This window comes from Opisthocomus hoazin, chromosome 3, assembly GCF_030867145.1.
Source record: "Opisthocomus hoazin isolate bOpiHoa1 chromosome 3, bOpiHoa1.hap1, whole genome shotgun sequence".
Classification (NCBI taxonomy): domain Eukaryota; kingdom Metazoa; phylum Chordata; class Aves; order Opisthocomiformes; family Opisthocomidae; genus Opisthocomus; species Opisthocomus hoazin.
In genome coordinates, this window is record NC_134416.1 from 58088118 (window position 1) to 58110198 (window position 22081).

The 22081-nt window shown below is 45.7% G+C and overlaps 1 protein-coding gene across 1 annotated transcript in view; it reads right to left on the reverse strand.

Annotated features, from left to right (window-relative positions):
- The window catches only part of EPB41L3 (erythrocyte membrane protein band 4.1 like 3), a 150953-nt gene extending 129188 nt beyond the window's left edge, over window positions 1-21765 (reverse strand). The window contains exon 1 of the mRNA XM_075416431.1: window positions 21593-21765. The gene's annotated coding sequence lies outside the window, so the exon portion shown is untranslated. The remainder of the gene's footprint in view (window positions 1-21592) is intronic.
- Window positions 21766-22081: the final 316 nt, after the last annotated feature.

The window sequence follows — 22081 nt, forward strand, 5'->3', positions numbered from 1 at the left end:
ATCCTACGGATATCTGGGGACAGGACCCTGGGAAAATCAACAGCAAAATGGGATTGTTTTCTTGAACATCTTGTGCCGTGATAGCATCCTCCCATTGACCGCTGCTGCTCTGACCACCGGGCTCTGCTGAACTCCTACCTTCTGGAATACTCCACAAAAAGTATGTCTCCCACCTCATTACCCAGCACAACCTACCCCAAAGGGAGATGAATGTCCTCCTCACAAATCCCTAGCAAAAAATAATAATAAATAAGTAAAAAATAAATAAATAAATCAGACTCAAAGCACACCATCCCAGGTGGGGAAAGCATATGGCACAAGTTGCAAAGGCTGTGTAGAAAAGATCTCTGCTTCTGTGTCCAAGAGCCCAACATCCTGCTGCTGGAAGTAAAGCTGTTCGGATGGGATTAGTAACAGCAAAATGCTATTCCCTCCTATGCAAGAGCCTGTTCATGCTTTATTACTTTCACTACCAGAAGGAGGTACGTCACTGCACAGCGCAGCAGCAGCTGCGTCCCTCTGCACAGGGAGCTCCAAGGCAGGGCTCGCTGGAGTCACCACGGTGGGGCAGGTAGGAGAAGCCCACAGACCCCCAGATCAGAAAGGCACAACCAGCAGCCACTGCTTTTCTCTGGGTGTCACCACAAAGGAGAGCTTTAAGGAAAATAAACAGCTCACGAAAGCCATTCCCTGGATTTGGGGTACTTGACAGCTATCAAAGTCCTTTTCCAGCTACATTTTGTACAGGAGCTAGGAGAGAGGAGTATCCAGAGAAGGGCAGCAGGCAAGAATTTTTTTTTTTTTTTTGTTTAGAACAAAAAAAGAAGAACAAAACATAAAAGGGAAGAAGCTACCCAGTATTTTATCAGCTATCTTTCTGGAAGAAATCTCCAAGTGAAAGCGGAGGCAGAGCAACAAGAGAGAGGGAAGGAACTGGACCATGAACCGGAGACAGCGACGCCAAGAAGAAAAGTCGAGGAAGGATGCGCTTACGCTGGACCAGCAGAGCTTGACGCTAAAAGCTTGATGCCATAGGAGGAGGAGAGAAGTAATTTATCATGAAAAGCCAGAACGGTTGTGCACTTTCTGCCAGACGCATTCTGCAGTGTGTTAGCGTCATTCCTCTTGGTGATCGAAATAAAAACCGGGCTATCATCAGGCTGCCATTTAACCCTGCTTAGAAAGGACATTTCCAGAAGCGAACTGGCATAGGAGAAAGCAGCAGCACTTCATGGAGAGGTGGACAGGGAAGAGGTTTTCATCAGTAGTCGTGATGTATTTGTTCAACACATGAGTAGATCTTCACGTTGCTGGCCAAAGTACATTTCTTACTCCAAAGCATAGTAACCCTACCATGGATGAAAAATGCATTTATCTAACAAGTTACACATGCAAGAGAAAAATAATAGTTAAGCCATTGTACTTCAGCATATTACTATTCAAGAGTTCAGAGAAATTTCATATAACAAAAAAAAATTTGTGGAATAAATATGACGGGCCAGAACCTAAGGATTCTACTGTGTCCAGACATAAGAACAAATCAAACTGTATTAAAATGAAATAATTAAAATCTCTTCCAGTAAATACAAACATTAGGAAAGTACAAATGAGTAACTAAAAATGTTAACCTCATTGCAATTATTTCCTTCTCCCCATGAAACGTCATCTACATATCTAATGTTGGCGTCAGACATTCATTAAGGGCAGGGAACATTTTGTAGAGGCTAAACAGTGAAAGCTGTCTTTGGTGACCACCCTGAATAGTAATAGCAAGCCAAATGGCTCCATGTCTGGGATACTTGAAATTCTCAGCCTCTAACGATAAGAGGTTGCAAGGGAAGTGTCTCAGACCCTTTTTATTAAACTTTCAGTCAGTTCAGAAGACCTGTTCTAGTAAGGTATCCAAAGAGCAACCAGCTTTTCAGTGCTGCTCCTGGGGTCCTAGGCCTGTGTTTCTCTGCAGAGTTTCTCAGAGCATCTCAAACTCCTTTTCCATCTCCACCGGAAAGTTCCCACAGATCTGCAGGCCTCCACTTCAGCTTCAGGAGAGCCACAAAAATCAGAGCAAGACAAAAATGAAATGCGCTGGTAAACACAAACATAGTGTTTAGGTTAGAGAAAGGAGGATTCAAGGGAAGAACGGGAAACACAGGGAATCATGCAGCCGCTTGCCCGTCTGTGCTGAGAGCTGCCAGCCTCGCACGTGGGTGACACAGAGGGGTGACACAGAGGGGTGACACAGGCAGCAAGGCAGGAGCACCCTTTGGCATTAACGAAACTACTCGCATATGCTGTCTTCAGCAAATGTGGAGTGTGTGCATGAACATTGCCTAACAATTTTTAATCGTATCACGGCCCCTGCATCTCCTGCTTTATCTCCAGACTCTGACCTCTCTTCATGCCCACACCCTTCTCCCATCCACCTTCTCGCCAGCAGGCTTCAGGCAAAAGGGGTTTTTCCTTTTTTTTTTTTTAACTGGAAAAACTGCAGCAATCCATTTGAATAATATACAGCACAGTACCACTGTAACATCAGCCACACTATTTAGTTTAGTATTTTTACAAGCAAAGCCATCAAATTCGTACTATAACATCTGTAAAGTTATTGATCAGGCTTATCTGAGATGTAATGCAGTCAAAGATTTCACAAGGAACATCTCCTTTGTAAAATAAGATCTCAACAATAAAATGGCAGATATCAGGACTTAATACAGTACAGGAAAAAGTTAAGTGCCACCCCACCCCCCAAAGTCCTTTTTTAGAACATCATCAGGTACTTTAGTTTCCCTACGCTTTTATCCCCCCTCTTCTTCCAGAGAATAAAATCCCAGCATATTTCAGAACTGACACTGAAGTCACAGAATCACAGAATGTTCGGGGTTGGAAGGGACCTCTGTGGGCCATATAGTGCAACCCCCCTACCGAAGCAGTCCTCATTTCCAAGAATAACAGAAGTGATGGTTTATTTCCTATTAAAAAATACTCAGCACATTCCAATACGGCAGGTGAAATAAGCCAGACCAGGAGGCAAAAAGATATGACTCCTGCGCAGTGCTACTACTGAACAGCTCCTGGCAGCTCTATAAATACACTCTGGTGACAATAACATCTCAAAGATCTCACTCGGAGGCATCATCATTTATCAATACCATGTTTTTCCTGCTCTGATTGAGCTAGTTTGATGTAATGACAAAATTGATCTTTAAATATTCAAAACTCTGATTATTGCATTTTTCCAAGAAGCATACTTTTTTAATTTAAATTTTTCCTAGTACTGATAACATTTACATTTTCCTTCAGAAGAAAGATTTGTCTTCATCGCTTCTGTTTGTAATTTATTTTATCTCTTTCAACGATGAGCACAGCAAGGAAGAAATATTTGCATGTTAATGCAAATCAAAGCATGAAAGCAATCAAATCACACAAAAAGTAAAATCATCTCTGGAAATAATGAAATTCTTCTTCCCCTCTTACAACATTAATTCAGCACTTTCTTTTTCCCCACCATTGACCAGCTGCCAATTCTTTCCTTAACCAGAATTATCAAGAAAAACAAACGTGCAGGAATTCAACGTTGTGTAGTGTATTCAAAAAAAAAAAAAAACAGTTGTAAAACTTTTTTATGTGAGAACATATATGCTTTAACTGACAAATTAAGATCGTATTCCTGGTTTTCTAGAATCAAGAACTTTCAAGTAGGTGTTCTCCTTTCATAAACTTCAGGGCAAAGCAGAAATTTAAGTGAGGAAGGAAAAAACTCATTATAAATGCTATTCTTGCATAGTCTGGTCTGATCTAGTTTTATATTGCTATTTACACAGCAATCAGATCACAAGTAACCCTCCAACTAACCTCATACCTACTTTTGTAAGGACAGCAGCTGCAAACATGCTTGGGCTTCACGCACATGGTCACTTGGTGCCAGCGCAGGCAATCTGGCCAAGCAAGCTAACGAAACCGGGCTTACGTCTCACCTGCAAAGCGCACCGTCAGCAGAGCAGGATTTTTCAGCCATTGCATTACAAAATTCTATATCAGAAGGCAATCTTCTTGGGTTTTGTAACAAAAATGAACCTCAAGTGTATTTAATGGGGAATATTCGGCTTTAACAATGCCATTTAAGGCTAGATATTAAGTCGTATAACTTGTGTCTTCAGACTGGGCAATTTCATTACTTTCTCCTTTAAAAAGTGGCTCTAATAACTAAGCTTTTAAATTGTTTTCCCCATAATAAATAAATGAAGCTAAAAGGCACTTGTCAGCACTGAAGAGCTGGATCCAGTCCCACAGTGGACATTAAGGGTACAGATTACATCAAGCCAACAAAACACTTAAAGCAAAGGTTTTCCCTATTAGCCGTTGCAATTTTTAAATTGAGATTCAGTAATATGATTTTAATGCCAGGTGAATGAGGTCAGACAAAGAAGAAATTGCATCAGCAACAGCATGCAAATTCTTACCAATTTAATGTCGACAAATTAGAGGCAGCTTTCCCTCAGAAACCATTAATGTCTCTAAGCTCAGAAGGAACCAAGAGCAAATCACTTCACAACGTCAAACTTGCAAGAAGAGCTAAAATACAACAATGTTGTTCATTATTTTTTACAGGCACATTATAAAGGAAGGATGTAAAGAGATGCACCTCTTCCCCGAGTAAAAAGGTAATTTAACAATAAAAACAACAGTTTAGGCCATGAAAGCAGCCCTCCCAATCTCAAGACAGTAAAATCACCTTCCTGATTTCCCTTTCTCTGGTTTAGATGGATGTCCTTTTAGCAGCAAGTTTCCAGTTCATAAATTTCCAATGTCATGTGCCACCGTGGCACAGACCCAACATGTCGTGCGGCTACGCTCAAAGATGCCTAACTACCAAAGACATCAGTCCTTGGCAGTAGCAGAAAGTTCAGGTCAGGTAACCAAAACCAACGCGAAACTCTGAGTGCCAGCTAGGTCCAGCTCCCAAACCAGCTGGCTCATATTTCTGAGGGGAAAAGAGCAGAAAGTGAGAGAGAGGTGAACATACACCCACTGTGACATACGGGTGCTGCGTCCACCACGCAGAGGAACGTCAAGAGCCAGGAGCACACCGTATCACGGGCTGCCTTCCACAGGCAAGAAATACTGTTCTAAATTAAGGATCTTGTCGTCTTAACACCCTTAATCTAGTTAGGTGATGTATTAGCATATTCTCTTTCTCTCCAGATACACTGCCTAGACCTTCAATTAGCTGATGCCAACTGCCTACCCTTCCTATTTACTTCCACAGTGCACTGCATGCCTGCTACCTCTGCCATAAAAGAAAACACATAGACGGCTAATAAATTATTTTATACCTTAATTTTACTTGGAAACACAGAGTCCAAAACAGTCATCTTCCACCCACTCTTTATTTATAGCTTTTCTTTTTCTTTCAGGTTAAATAGGCCAGGACTAACCACATCATCTTCATGACCCACAGTATTTGAAAGCGTGAATCATTTCTGCTTTTCCACTCCTTGTCTCTCTTTTCGCACTTTCCTCTCCTAACAGGGTGACAGAAGGGATCAGAAAGCTCCAGAACCGATTTTCATGCACCAGAACCACCTTTCCAACCTCATATTCTCAAGACTTCGCTTCCCTTTTTAATTGCTGCTGTAAACTCTGCAACAGCTCTACCGAGTACAGCAAAGCACCTCTCCTCCAGATTACCCTCGACTTCGCCATTCTGTGGTGCAGAGGGACTATGTGGCTCTTGCTTCATCACCTGAAGCTCTCCTGCGCTCGAAGGGACTTGGTGGACACAGCAGCATCTGCTGTTTAACAGCTTCCCCTGGTGCCACCACCCCTTTGCCTGCAGCTCAGCATCATGACCAAGCCCAGCCTTTCTGAGGATCATTAGGGGACTAGAGCATCTCTCCTATGAGGAAAGGCTGAGGGAGCTGGGCTTGTTCAGCCTGGAGAAGGCTGAGAGAGGACCTCATAAATGCGTACAAATATCTGAAGGGTGGGTGTCAGGAGGATGGAGCCAGACTCTTTTCAGTGGTGCCCAGCGACAGGACAAGGGGCAACAGGCACAAACTGAAGCACAGGAAGTTCCGTCTGAACACGAGGAAGAACTTCTTCCCTCTGAGGGTGACGGAGCACTGGAACAGGCTGCCCAGGGAGGTTATGGATTCTCTTTCTCTGGAGATATTTAAGACCCGCCTGGACAAGGTCCTGTGCAGCCTGCTGTAGGTGACCCTGCTTCGGCAAGGGGGTTGGACTAGATGACCCACAGAGGTCCCTTCCAACCCCTACCATTCTGTGCTTCTGTGATTCTCCGTCCTCCACCGAGCTTTACCACAAGTGATCTTGGACCAGGCAGGGAGGCACTGGTGCAGCTCTGCCACAGGGCCGTACTGGGGGACGGGGATGACCCTGTGGAGACACTGTCTCCTCCCATCCCCTGGCAGTGCCAAACCAAATCACCTCCTTTGGCCATGAGACACCATAACCACAATCACCAGAGGTGCTGGACGTGGCAAGCTGGGATTTAAAGCCCACCTCTCTCAGATTCAAAGCAAGAACGTGAGCTAGGTGTTCCATCCTTTTACCCGGTGGGTGACAACAAAAAACACCCATAGAGCCTTTGTGGTCAATTTTAGCAGCAGCTAGGAGTAGAGCACTGGTTACCATGCAACCCAGTTTGTACGTGGAGTAGTGTCTGAGCTGACGACACACTATTATCAAGCACTCCAAAAAGAAAAACACTGTCTTGCCTTTCTGTTCGGTAATTACACAAATAGGTTTTAAAGGCACAGCAGCAGCTTAGATTTGGACCAAATCTGACGTCGTTTAAAAGAAGAGGGTTTTTACAGCACTTAAGGGAAACAGATATTTCCCAGATTTGTTTAGAAACTGCAGTGTAACCATGGCTTCTAAATAGGTAATTAAGAAAACAAACAACACCAGACACCTTGTGATCTACTGGATCGCTGTAAGACCCAGAGGTCTCAAGTGACACAAACTTACATTTGCTTTCATCATCCAGTCTAGGAGAAATGTAAAATTAGGTAGCATGGAAAAGTAAACTGTGTTTAACACTGTGTTAATTTTTTTAAAAATTCAACAGATAAAGAAATGCTTTTTTGCCTACAGGAGACAGTATTTAATAGCAAAAAAGAAAAGTCCAGGCAGTCCAGCAGGGACCAAGTTTGCACCTCTGTGGGACTGGAAGATCAGAGGCTGCAAACTACACCAGTGTCTCAAAAGCAAAAAAAAAATTACGGGTTGTCTAGAAAGCGTGGATATGTATACACACCCAAGCACCCCCCCCAGTGCTGGCTGCCTTCCCCAGCCAAGTGAAACCAGCACAGCCCAGCACCGGGAAGCTCCCGGTCCCAGAAGGGATGCCCACGCCCGAGGGGGTTTCCACCACCCTCACCCCACTCCCATGGGTGCCCTCTTCAGCTGCCGCTCCCGACCCCTTTTCCCCCCATGCTGTGGGCAGGCGGCTACCCCGGCACCCTGACACAGCGGCTCCACGATTTCACTGGGCCGAGGCCACCCTCTCACTGCTCCCTCCCGGCACCAGATGGTTCCCATTAACTTTGTCCTCACTCAGCTCTTGAGTGTCAACTGGAAAGCCCAGACCCCGAATATTTTACGGATGAAACAATAACAGGCTCTCCGCCAAGGACATGGGACTGGATCCCAGTCCCTGCTCCGTACCGCTCTGGCGGAAAACAAGCCAAGAGCCGTTGTGGGCATTGGGTCGGGGATCTCCTCCACCTTGGCGAGGGGCAGCCAGCCCTCTGACCTCTGACCACACAACCCCACCATGCCTCCGAGCCACAGCGAAGGTCTGCAACGTCCCCACGCAGGGAGGGGGACAGGCAGGGGCTGGTGGCTCCAGCACGCAGCCATGTTCAGCCCGGGCACAGCGCCTACCTCCCTCTTCCCTCCGTGGTCTCAAAGCGTGGCTGCAAGGTGCCAGAGAGCTCAGGCTAAAAGCTTGGGAAAGCAGGCTTAAGTCCCCCTTCAACAGGAGGAAGAAACGCAGCCAGACAAAACCCCACTGTACCGATAATTAAATACAGTCCTCAGACAGCCCAGGTTTTCCTCAGCACAGATTTGCTGCCATGCCCTCCTGACTCCACTTCCAAGATCTGACTTCTTTGGTTTGGAGTGTAAAAGGTCAGTGGAGAAGGCAAATCTGTGTTCAGTCTTAAGTATTTCAACTTTCTCTGATCCAGTTTCAACAAAAAATGGAAGTTGCTTGGGTGAAGTAACACCACCTTGAACGTAATTGGTTTTTTTCTTCTTCATATTTCCTGTCTGTTTCACAGCACTATTTATCATCAGGGCACTGGAGACATAAGACAATAACTATCAAATACTTGTGGATTTTACTTTAAATTAGGTCAAAATGTGATCTCAATAAAAAAAATTACAAAAACTAAATATTAAGAAAACAGTGAAAATAAAGGACAGAACTCCACATGCTTCTTTAGGGAAGCATTACATATTTGAAAACAATTCTGTTGACTGGATATTAATATCCAGTACACATTTCAAAATTCATTATTTTAAGAGAGCTCTGCAATTAGCTTTCTAATTCTGATTTTATAGACTAGCATGCTGGTTTCTAACATGCCACATCAAATAGTGTGAAAGTATATATAGAAACCAACCACAAAATATTCCAGGATCACATTATTGCCATGCTGGTTGAATTTTTTAGCTGCATGTCATTTCATAAAAGGATTATTTTAGCTTCAAGTGCATATGCAAGACAGACGCGGTGTTTCAGGCTGCCATTCGCACACTGACTGTATCGAGAAACGTCTCATTCTAGAGAATCACCAGCGAAGGAGACGCCTACCGCAATTCTTCCCCTGTGTCCTTTAACCACACTGCAAGGGCATTCAAGAAAAGGAACTGGAGTCCAATCTTTAATTTAAACACTAGATGGAGCCCACTTCCCAAGACTGAAAAATGAACCCTCCCCTTGCAACAAATTCTTACCAGCCTATTGCAATATCTGGTCATGCATAAACATGACAGAACTGAAACAGTTGCAGTGACTGCCATTACTGCAAAAACATATACTGGCCAGCAATCGTATCTCTGCATAGAGGGACAGGCTTTAACACTGGGCAACCACAAAAGAGTTTATATTCCTGTACAGGTACATTAGCTTGGCGTAAAAGACCCGCAGTACTTGGATAAGCTAGGCACATATGGATTTTTCAAGTACCACATGACAAACATAATGCTGGGTTGAGAGAACTACAGCTGAGTCTGACATCTCTTTATTTTGACAATAAGCTCCGCTGATTCCAACTACGCGAGAATTTTGCACACCTAAATTTGTATTAAATAGGAAGAATACCTTTTCGGTTGGTTTGAATTAATTCTAACAAGAAAGCTCACTTATGACATTTGATAAAACGCCATCTCTCAAATGGAACACACCACACGTTTAACTAGAGATAAGCAAGCTTTGGTGTTAAAAATAGGATGCAACTCCACCAAACCTCAGTAGAGCTATTCTGGCAAGAAAGAAAGAGAGTGCCAAGTTGCCAAGATCCAACTTGACCAGCTTCACAGTTACTGGATAAACCCATTTCTCTCAGGCTCCACCACAGACCACTGCCCCTTCTGCAGTATTTTGGCCACGCTCTGGACCGGCTTCGCGATGCAAAGGGCAGGCAAGAATCGCAGGCAGGCAACCCTTGGCCTTTCCCCAGCTTGCCGAAGGACGCCCTTGCAGGAGCGGCTAAAAGCCAGGCGGACGATAAAGCTGTGCAAAGCCTCGGCTGCGACTTCCAGCAAAGCAATTCTGCTGACAGCCGGGCTCTCGCTGATTGCTTCAACCTTTGCTCAGTCCAGGCCACTGCCTTCACCTAACTCTTCTCCTAACAAACCTTTGGTAATAGCTTCATCAAGGCGAAGATAAGCACGGAGGCAGTCAGCTTTACCGCAGAAGGCCATGTTTTCCTCAAACAGCACTCCATCCTGCTCAAACAAAATTAACCACGGTAACCTGGCTTGCCTCAGGACTTTTTCTGAATTGCCTGGGAGGAGAGATGAAGGAAGTTATTACCAACCACCGACTCCGAACCCAACGGCAATTTCCAGAGGGAAAAATACAGCGTCCACGAAGAGAGGTGCAAGTTTGCCCTAAAGGACCCTACTCACTCCTTTCTGCCGAAGACCTGCATAGCACATTTTCTCAGTCCCACACCCCCTGCGGATGAAAGCTGGTCTCCAGGGTCTCACGGATCACTGCTGCGATGCTCTGAAACCAAGCAAAAGCCTTTACAGGCGAGATCTGCTGCTCGGAGATGGCGGCTTGCACTCAGCACCACGCTGACGAGCGACCGCTGGACCCCGCCGACAAGCACACATGGGACGATGCTCACATCAGGCCCGAGGCTTGCGAGCAAACACGCTGCCGCCATAAAGCGTCACGCCTTCCAGCTGTAGTAAGCACGCAGTCAGCTCAAACATTAACGCTTCTGTTCAAGAACATCCTGGTTTAGTCCTATTACTTTATGTACATATACATTACGTCATGTGTGCTTTCCAGTATACCCAAATGGAACCTGTATCTGCTCTCAGATGGGCAGATTGATTTTGTTTAATTTTGACATTTTAACCAATGTCTTGGTTTTGTTTAATTTTCTTTTTTTTTTTTTTTTTTTTAAACAGTAGGTATAGCAAGCACCTAACACTTCTTTTAAAAGCAAATGTGAAAATAATTAGCATTTGTTTGGCACTTGGCCTAAAACCATCTGGGAGAACACGCCCATTTACTTCCACAAGCATTTGGTTCAATAAAACAGGGACTTTATTAGCAGGAAGAGTATCTCACCAACCACACAAATGAAGTGTCAGCAAAAGGAGGAGACAATCGAAGCCCCAGCCACAGTTGCAGGTTTGACTAAATAGTAATGTTTAACTACTTCCTTATCACAATCTTCCTGTACAACTATAATTTAGGAACCTTTGCCACTGTAATTTTTGTTGCTTGATTTTCTTCACAGCTACGCTTTTACGTGTCAGACTAAATACTTGTTCATCAGTACTATTATCCATGCAACAACTGAAAATGAACAGCTATGATGAAAAAACAGAAAAGAAAAAATACAAAGGCTTTGCATATGTATAAAAGAAGTTAAAATAAAAGGCTAATTACCCAGCGTAGTATTCGAGGCTGGAGGAAAAGTGGACATAACGTCACAATTGTTCCATGAACTCTGAAGATGGTCACTGTGCAGGCACACGGAGCAGTGCGGTCACAGTCAAGGTTAAGTTAAGGTTAAAATACCAGGCTTTTAATTTCTCACAACAATAATCCTGATGGCTTTCAGCCTCTGAATAGGGAGGGGACAAGACACTGTGGCCCTGCTGGGACCTCACCCACTGACCCCATCCCACCACAGCTGGGCATGACAGGCAGGAGTGACAATTCACTTACTATGTGGGTTGAAGCATATAGGCTAGTGGTAAAAAAAAAAAAAAAAAAAGTGCAAAAATAAGTGAAAGCCTTTGAAATCCCACTTGGAGTTACTAACTGTTGCTTTCCATATTCACCTGTATCGCCTCCAAACACAAAGAAGGAAAGTCAATCTGTAAATTAAACTAACTCCCCTCCAAGAAGAATGAAAATCAAGCCAACGAAACCAGAAATACACCAGAAAAAGTGAGATTGGGCTAAACGCTTCAATCCATTCACTCGCACATTCATAAGCCATACCCTACTAACAGTGCATTTTTTTACATTTTATGCTTGTTTTCAAGCATTTACCAGGCTAACTGCAATGTTGCAGGCCTGAAAATGCACAGGATTACTTGGGGGGTTGCCTAAACCATCAGTAGCCCTTTGCTCCTCCAAAGCTGCTGCGGTCAGCTCTGACCCAGCCACACTCCTCTTCACAGGCTCGCCTGCCCCATCCTGCAAGGCTGCCTTGGTATCTCAACCACCTCTCTCCTCCCCCAGCTCTACAGGAGCTCTGCTTGGCTTCACATCACCACCCATCAGCTCCTGCCTCGTGCTGGGCAGCTGACTCCCATTCAGTCCAATCAACCATGTGTTTTAATCTGCCTCCTATTCACACTCCCACGTAATTTTTGAAGGGCTGGGAATAGCCATAGCCCAGTACTTAAGAAAAAAAAAAAAAACAACACAAAACAAGAAAACAGCTAAACAAAAAAATCCTCCTAAGACTGGAAGACTTCTACATTAAGAATTGAGTTCTCCTGAAGTCTGCTCCCACAAGGTGAGATTTGTTAACCAAAGTCAACTGATTATTTCCAAAATTTTGGAAACTAGCAATACAGCTACTGTTGGCGTAAAACAAATAGCATACAGTTTCTACAGAAGCAACAACTGGCAGGTTTTAATTGCTTTGTGCAATTAAAAACCAAAAGCAACCAACGTTCAGAGACAGCCCGAGCATACAGCACTCCAGAAGGAGCCCATCCAGATGCTGCATTCCTCCTCCTCCTCCTGCCACAACAGCCACCGTCAGCCTCGCTGTTGTCACAAAGCCCTCCATGACCCTGTCGCTTTACTCTTCTTCCAAGCATAAAGTCCCCTCTACATTCAAATGCTTTTTAATGGGTCACAGGACAATACAGGCTAGGAGGGACCTCAGAAGGTCTCTGGTCCAGGCTCCTGCTCCAAGCGGGGCCAGCTGTGAGGTCCAGCTGGGTTGCTTAGGACTTTGTGCAGTCAGGTCTTGGAAACCCCCAAGGATGGAGACCCCTCAGCCTCCCCGGGCAACCTGTGCCCCTACCTGGCCAGCTGGCCTTGGGGTGAAAAAGCTCTCTGTAACCAGCATGAACCTCTCTCGTTTCGGCTGGTGCCCACGGTCTCTCATCCTTCCACCATGCACCATGGGGAAAAGTCTGGGGTGAAACCAGTTCTACTCTTTTAATGAAAGGAAAAGAAATCAATCCTTATATTTTTACCTCTGAGATCTACCTGTTTATACAAAGTACACTCTGCTCTTTGATTTAGATTACTGTTTCAGATTTTAACTTTGCTAACTGCATTTGCCAATAATTCAAATATAACCAAACCAGAGCTAAAGTGAAAAATAAATCTAAGAAAAAAACTTCGGTAGAAATGCTTGTCCATGTGATCACAGCAAACCTCCCCTGATGTGCCGTGGTGACAGCACCTCTTCGGCACTCCTATTACTGCTCTTCCAGATATCAAAGAGGCATCTCTTCATACAGGTGCAACACAAGAGCCAATTACACGTGTACATTACAAAACAGGCTACAAAAGCAAGATACATGCTGAAGCAAAGCCAGGAGGAACGCACTCTGTTAGTTTTCAGATTCAAAGAGTTTTGGGAGGTGCGTCCATCACACTAAATATTCATTAATTCTGTTCCTGGGCACAGGAGCTGCTACTCTCTCAGGCTGATCAAGGCTTCTTAGTACATCAAAGCACGGCAGTCTGAGGCAGCAGCCCACTTACAGACCTCGCTGCTACTCAGTTACGAAATTACCATGTACCAGTCACGCAGAAGGCTCCTCAACTGTACTCCTAAGCCACGCTGCTGAGGAATAAAAGGTATATAAGTGGAACTAAGAGAGGAGAAAAATGCAGCAGTGCAACATATGTTCATCCTGCCTGAAAGGTCATATGAAATGTGATTAGTGCCATTATCCTCCGGGACTCTGAATATTGCCTTGAGACAAGGGCTTTCCGGCATAAGCTGCAGATCAATAAAAAGGATTAAGCAGCAATACTTTGGAAATTCTCAAAAGTAAAATACCAGGTTTTATCTCAGATTTCTCCATAGCTGTGCCTGAGAAGAAACCCTTTAAGTTTAAGGCACATCCTTCAGGCTCAGGCTCTTCGTGTCAGACACAGGTGCCGCAGACCGTGCAACTGCAAAGGAAGGGGAAGCGGCAGCAAGGCAATGCCGACCCCCCCAGAAGGGTGTGCACCAGCTAAACCCGGCTGCAATCTGTCAGGGAGCTGCCAGTGCCCAGCCCCACGCTCACTCCCACGCCTGACCCGGCATAGGGCCACCACCGCGCCGGGGACACTCGCATCTCCCTTGGACAAGATGGGCAGCCAGCGCCGTGACCCAAATCCTACTTGCCTTCTCCATCAAAACTTAAGGCTCTGAGTAAGTGAGGCTGTCACCACACAGGTGAGAGGTCAAGCAAGTTGTTTTCCTTAATGGAGCCTATTAGTAGCGACAAGTCACTCCTGCTAGGTCTAAATAGCTCAGAGATAAATCCCAAGACTGCTAAGCTGCCAACCACCTCCAGTCCGTGCTTAGAGGCAGCTTTACTCCTACAGACAACACTAGGCGAGTACCACCACCTCCAGCCATGCTTCTGGAGCAGATCTCCACGTCGATATGTTTGCAGCAGATGCTTTCCCTGCAGCTGCCCAGTCACCTTTACCTGAAAGTCCAAAGTGCCAGAGTTTCATCCTCAGGGAGCAACAGCAGGTACCCCCAGACTGGCATTCTGCAGGTCGGCCACATGCACACAACGAAAGAGCATGACCCTGGGAGAGCTTTGCCTCTTTTTAAATTAAAAATAACCCTCTACTAGATCTCACTAGAGACTACGTGGGACGGAAATCCTTTTCACAGAAAATTCTGGCACAATATTTAACACAAACACACCATCAATGCATCATCTGCTAAAGTTCACACCACAGGCAACACCAGTATTAGGAACAGTAAGGAGAACCGCACAGTACTTTTCTGAAAAGCCATCCAATGAATTAATCATTTTCTGTCTGAACTATTTGCAGAAACAACTGAGTAAGCCAGAGAATAAAAATTAAAGCGTTCTAAGCCGTTGCTTCACAGTGTGTCTTACAGAAAAGTCATTTAAAAATTATTACAAAAGCAGTAACATTCAATCTCATAAAATGACACTATTTCATATTAATCCACTGCATGTTAATTTCTTCACCTTTGCCAACAACAGAATAAGAAAAAAACACTCCAAAAAAAAGTTTTAATTCCATACACTTTGCCTGTTGCTTCTACAAAAGCAGGATCCCAAAAGCAGACTTAGCTTTCCTTAAGCCCAAATTCCAACAAATAACACTCCTCTTTCTCCCAAGCAAGTATAAGTACGCGAAACTCATTTTGCAGACTCACCAAAATCATCCGTATTCCAAGGAGGCAGCCGTTTGTCCAGTTTGAGAAGTCCACGGTTGCAGCATGGTCAGAGCAATCAGCAGGAAAACAAAGGGAAAAAAAGAAGAAAAAAAGCCACTCTTGAGATTCAGTGAACAACACAACTGTTTTCTGCAAAGTCTGCATTACAGAATAGTTTCAGCTAACTCATTAAACAGACTGAACATACACCCACACCCTTAACTTACCTGAAAAAGAAAGAAAATAAATACAATAGCAATATCATATTGATAAAAGAATAACAGTTACAGTCAAACAATGATCTGTCAAGGCCAGCTTCACATGGAAGATTTTGTGAGGCAGAAAAATATATTTTAAAAAAAACAAAATCTTTTCCTGTACCTCCCGCCATCAGGCAGTAAAAGGTGGGCAACACAGAAAAGGTTTATTATTTTCTCATACTGCTGACATTTCTATATCCTTGATGAGGAGATGTAACAGTTGGCAAGGAAGAAAGTCAAAACCACCACAGGCCACAGTGACTGCTCGTTTTCAGAATCCTCAGTCAAGGATGGGGGATTGATAAGTTATTCTTTGCAGTTAAGGGTGCCTGCAGCCTACCCCACAGCTCAGTATCTACGCACGGTTACACATCTGCAAACTGTCAAGAATACCCAAGCTGAAATAACAGATTTTTTTTTATTTGGACCTCACAGTGTCCAGGTGACCAAACCCGATAAGTGCCACTTCTCTCCTACTAATAAAATGCCAAAGAACGAATTTTACAGCTTTCCCAAGCTCAGCGTTGATTTCTTCTGGCAACTGCTCCAAAATATATGACCAATTTAGCATTTGTTTTTTTGCTTCTTTGTTTGGTTGGGGTTTGTTATTATTATTCCTCTGGAGAGGGAATGCTTCAAAGACATCTGTACAAAATGCCAATCGCTGTGGGTTAACCCCAACCAACCGCACGTGTGTCTGTAGCGGCAGCGAAAGGTGCGCTCCTCTTCCGACTGGAGAAACCTGCTGCGTTTGCAAGTCAAGGAGGAGGGCAAGGCCCCGAGTGCAGAGACACCAGGCAAGGAAAGCGTCAAAGACAGCAGTGGAGAGGAGGAGGTGGCCATGAAGGCAACCCTGCCATCATCCCCCAGCAGCTGTACCATCATCATCATCAGACTGACCACCGTGCAAGCAGCGCCAAGGCTGAGGAGATGCCAAGAAGCCAAAGGTCGCTGCAAAGTCTCTTGCAACAGACTGGGAAATCTTCCTATTTCATATGTTTCGACCATCCAAATTCAAGCCAGTCACTCTCGGGAATACAGATATCCTCGCAACTCGGAGATCTTCTGCTGAGCCACAGGGAAGGGGCCTGGGGCCAGGGCAGCGTTCTGGCCTTCACAAGTCCCAAGGCAGCAAGCCGCCCGCCATGCAGACCCTGGTATGGTTCCTTTTTGATCCCTGTAGAAATCATGCTGTATGAAGGCAAATTTATCTGTTGGTGTCAAAAAGGAACACATAACTGGCACAGCCAACTAATTCACAGCCCCCCTACGGATAAGGGCTGATGAGTTACCTCCTCCTCTGCCTCCACGGCCCATTAATAAGACAGCACGAAAGACTGCAGAAGAAGGATGATGATTGCTCATGTATTTACCACTTTGCCAGCGAGCAACTCTTTTGGTCGCTGTTTTCATAGGAGTGCTTTGATAGAAGGAGCCTTTCCAATGCCTTCATGTGAAGAAAATTGGAGAGGAAAGGGAAAAGAGATTGCAAAGGATTTGCCTTCGTTTCCGATTTCTCTCACTAGTCCTGTGAACCGCAGTCCTTCCCCAGAGATGTGACCCTGCACCATTACTGTCAGCATGACTGCAGCTACAGATTGCACTCAAGATATTACCTGCCTTCTCCCTCTACAAGGGAAGTCGAAATTACTAGGAGAACGCTCTTCCTGGAACAGACATGACTCCAAGACACTCCTCAGGACTGTAATGGCCATTGAGCGACCTGACTAAACACAGGACTTCAAATTAAGGAAAGCGAGATTTTGATGGTGGCATGGAGCCAGATGAACATTAATGAACTTCTCAGGAGATGGGAGGTCAAGACGTCACAGGAAAGCAGATGTTGAGTAGGTGGGAACACCGGGAAACACAGTATGAAAAAAGAAGATGAAGGAACAAAACAAAAGAGTATGGATGACTCAAAACGGGCAGAATTCGAGCAGGAGAGCTGCCCAACTAGTTTATTTAGGATGAGAAGGGGACGGGAAGAGAGGGATAACAGTGCAGCATCCCCATTGACAATACTCTATACACATTTCCGAGTGAGAACAAATGGTGGCTGCTGAAGTTTGACACATTATAAGGGGGAACTTTCCATGGGCAGCTCAGAAGGCTTGGGGGGGCGGGGGGGAAAAAAAAGTTATGCTATGCCATGATGGGGTGGATGAATGGCTGGGATGCAAATTGCCTTGAGCATAGCAGCAGCATCCACTGCCTACACTACATGCCAGTTGCTCGGTTCAGGCTGAGGAGAGATACATTAGAGTAAGACCACAGAGACATTTTGCATTCCTCCTGCTCCTCTTCACATGTTATTTTTGCACAACACCGATTATAAAACTGAAAAAGTAGGTTCAGCTTTAGGCAGCAATTTTAGGGTCAATTGCTTCTTCAGCAGACACTGAAATCACAATTTCTCAAGCATCAAATTAACTGTGAAAGTATTAGGGAACTTTAGTTCTGAATTATTACTGTGGGTCCCCCTCCTCAAAAGCTTATCTTGTAATCCATCTCTATATGCCAGGTGCTTTTTTTTTTTTGCTAGAATCGCACTTTAAGATGAACTCTGCAATTACACTACTTGCATTTTGCTCCATCAACTCATTCCCGACTGTTACACACTCTCCAGTGTACAGATCTCAAGTCGAGGAACACACTTTCAAATCCATGTGAAGCATTTTATCCATTTATCACAGAAGTACATCCATATCAGCTTTCCAGCTGAAAGCTTTTGAACATTTCCTCAAAACTTTTCTGGTCCAGCTTGGATCCATTCCTAATCCTTAGGCAGGCTAAAAGACTCACCTGGCACCAGTTCAACATGAAATAAATAAACAATAAAGCCTTAACGAGGTCAACTGTCCAACAACCCCCCCCCCCCCCCAAAAAAAAAAACAACCCACAACAGGGCTATGCATCTTTCCCTAATACTGTCAGTACAACACAGAACAGCTACAAGCCTTGAACCGATTTCACTCTGGATCCAGGTGAACCAAACTGGTATTCAAACAGCACCCCAGCCAATGCTCCAGTGGGCTAGGAGAGATGCAAACTGATAGAAATTGGAAAACCATTGCTGGGCATGATGTCAGATTTGGATTTATGATTTCACCTGCCAGTGGAACTTCTAGGACAGAACCAAACTTTCATATTTTACTCTTTTATGCAAACGTTATTAAAGTGTGAATATGAAAAAGTGTTCTTTAAAATGGAAAAGACTGTCCAATAACCTGCAAATTCTATACATCTCCAGCTAATCTAAATCAGAAGGGCTATTTTGTACCAAAATGGGATGCTCATAAAACTTAATGGAAATAAGATAGTTGACATGAGACATGATGAAATCAGCAGTGCTATGGAGATTTAACATTTAAGTCATACACAGTGTAATGCTGAGTTTGGTTTGTTGGGTCTCCATTTCAGGTCTACAGCCCTACTTCCACGGCTTGATATCTGACCGTTGGGACAACCGTGAAGCTTATCACATCATGAGTAATGAGATATATACCTATAAATTAAAAAATATAATTTATAAAAAATATAAATTCCCATTTGCATTCAGTAAAGCAAAGGCAGCATTAAACATCAGCAGTATCAAAATCGCTCCTCTGTTCTTGCAATATGAAACCCAAGTGCTATCCAAGTTTCACAAAACACAAGCTGCGCCAAGTCCTCAGAAAGCGAGAAACTTCAGGTCTTGGCAAGGTTTCGTAGGTTCACCCAAGAACCTCTCTATGGAAGACTCACACACCCGCATGTAAATAAGCGTATACATAAACGTAGTAGATGTAGGTGTACACACACAGATACATAAATACATATATAAATTAATTTACTCAGGCTGTGCCCATCACCCAGCAGGTGGCACTCGTACCACAAGCTCCTGCGGCCGCAGCACTGCGAGCAGGCATCATCCTCCGCGAAGGCACAAGCCACCATGGCCACGGAAGAGTCCACCACCCTTCTGCAAGACCTCAAGTGTCAAGTCCAAAATCCCACTAAGCTCACCAGCCGGGCACCACCTCCATCAGCCCCCTCGAGAGCTGCAAGAGTCCCTTCTGCTGCCGTGCTAATTCTGAAGGGCTCCTGCCTCCTTTCCAGAAGAGCAGCGTTTTGGGGACTGAAAGGGTCCTGGAATATTTTTGACACAGAAGCATCACATTGTGATGTCAAGAACAATATGATAAACGTAAAGCTTCCTTCAGACTTCGCCACTTCTTTTCTCCATTTAACACACCCAGCTAGCTTTCAATTAGTCCCACTAATAATTTGGGCTTTTGAAGATCTCATGAATGAGCAAATCAGAACTGGCAGAGGAAATGCTGTTTTCCTCTGATTAAAACTGAAGACTTGTTTTCACCCGTGACTTAAGTGTCACTATCGTATGTACATTCTTAATATACCTCTTCTTCAGCTGACTGGTGCTTCAACTTCAGCTGAGTAGGTTTGTTTTTCAAAAAATATTTTCCCTTCAAATTCAATACTCCACCCATCTCCATCCTCTCTCTTAAAATAAATCAGTTTAGAAACATCAGTTTGAAAACACCAGCTCTGTGTGGAGCAGTGCTGTTCCCCGTAAGAGAATGCCTTGTGTCAGATTGAAAGATGCCTTTCCAAGGTCATTTCATGTTCCAATGGGTTTGTTATGAAGTTGTGGAACGGCAGATAAGGTTGCAGGAGATAGTAAAGTGCCTTCCTAAGCTACTTCTGGGCAGTAATGTGCAACCAATATTTGAGCAAGGGACTTCTATAACATCTACCTCTGAACGAAACTTTGTATGCTAAGATAAATGCTGCTGCAGGAAGGACAGGAATAGATAGGAAGGGATATAGATTATCTGTTTTCCTGCTATCTCCCATTAAAAAGAAAAAAAGCCAAAAAAAGGGCCATTTTCTCGACCAATTTACATTAACTGCACATGTTTAGGGCACTTGGCAAAGGTTGGGGGGAGGTTCTAGGAACATTAGGGGGTATTTTCTCAGGAAGTTCTGTTAAAATACCCAACCCTTCAAAATAACGAGAATTTGATGTTAGAAACTGTTCAGTTCAGAATCAGTAGCGATGCCTCCAAGTTACAAGAACAAGGATACCAGAGTAGCTCCCTATTAAGTACCAGGACTAACAATTTCCAAGGTTAAAAAGGAAGAAAAAGTAGAAAATACAAAGTATACGTTACGGTGTGAGGAATGACAATCCAGTATTCTTCGACTGCTTCTAATACAGCCCGAAAATGGAGGAGACCGTATAGCGGCATCCCCTCTGCAAGCCCATCCCAAACTCTGAAAGCAGGTAAGCACCTGGCAGCACACCAGACCGCGCATCACCATTTCAGCCACCGCACCAGGGGCTAAATCCTTCCCTGGAAATGACAGGGGAGCAAGTGTACCAACTCCAGCGAGAGGGGGAAGGGAGGGGAGAGGGGGAAAAGGGGGAAAAAAAAAAAAAGAAAAAGGAAAAAAAAAATCAACCTCTCGCAAATAGTTAGCTACATTTTAATGGGATTTAAAGCTTGATGAAGGATCACCAATTCGGGATGGAAAAACGCCAGCACTTGGCACCGAAACAGCCCCCAGCAAATGGGGGGAGGGGGTGGGGGTGTTTTCCCAAGCCGTTTTGGGGGTCCAACGGCCTGCCAGGAAAAATTAGGAAAAAATGGCCACCCAGCGCCGAACTGCGCGCAAAAAAAAAAAAAAAAAACCAAACCCGCAGAGTTTCGGCGCTTGCGGCTCTGCATTGCACCCCGCGCTGCCAGCCCCGCACCGCCTCGCACCGCGCCGGACCCCCTCCCGCCGCGGTGACCGCGGGGCTCCATTACCGCTACTTTTAATGTTCCTGCTCCTATCACTTCGCTAACGAACTGCTGCTGCCACAGAAACGCAAATGCCGCCGCCTGAGTAGTTGCGGGGTTTTTAAACATCCGAAAAGGGCGGGGGGGGGGGGACACACCTCACAAATACCCGCTATGAAACGTTTTTAGCGCTAAAGCCGCGCTGACCCCGCTGACCGCCCGCAAAACCCGGCGGCTCCACCGGGACCGGCTCCAAGCCCGTGCCGAACCGCCCCAAAAAACCGGGCTCCGGCCCCGCAGCAGCCCCGGCGGGGCTCGCACCGACGGTCGGCCCCCCCCTCCCGCACCGCGGCCCCTCGCCCCCCGCACCGCCCCGTCGACCTCAAGCCAAGGACAGCTCGGCAGTCCCGCCGCCCGGCCGGACCCTCACCTGAGCCAGCCCCGAGAGGCGTCCGCCGCCGCCTCTTCCTCCCGCTGTCGGCGGGGAAGCAAGGCCGGGAGCGGACAGCCCGGGCCCGCCGCCGAACTCCCGCGCTCCGCCGAGCCCAGCTCCCACCTGCAGCGCCCGGCGCGGACTCCGGCTGCTGGCGCGGCGCGGCACCGCGCGGATCGTCCCGCCCACCCCGGCTCCCCATTGGCCGCACCGCCCGCCGCCGCACCGCCTCCGCCCCGCCCCGTCAGGACGGGGCGGAGGCGGGGCGGCGGCGAGGCGGGAGAGCCCTCGGCCGGGTTGGGAGGTGGTGGGGGTACCGGCGCTGAAACGAGAGGTCACAACAACCCCACGCAACGCTGCAGGCGTGGGGAGGAGTGGCTGGAAAGCTGCCCTGCAGAAAAGGGCCTGAGGGTGCTGCTCAACAGCCAGCTGAACATGAGCCAGCAGTGTGCCCAGGGGGCCAAGAAGGCCAGCAGCATCCTGGTT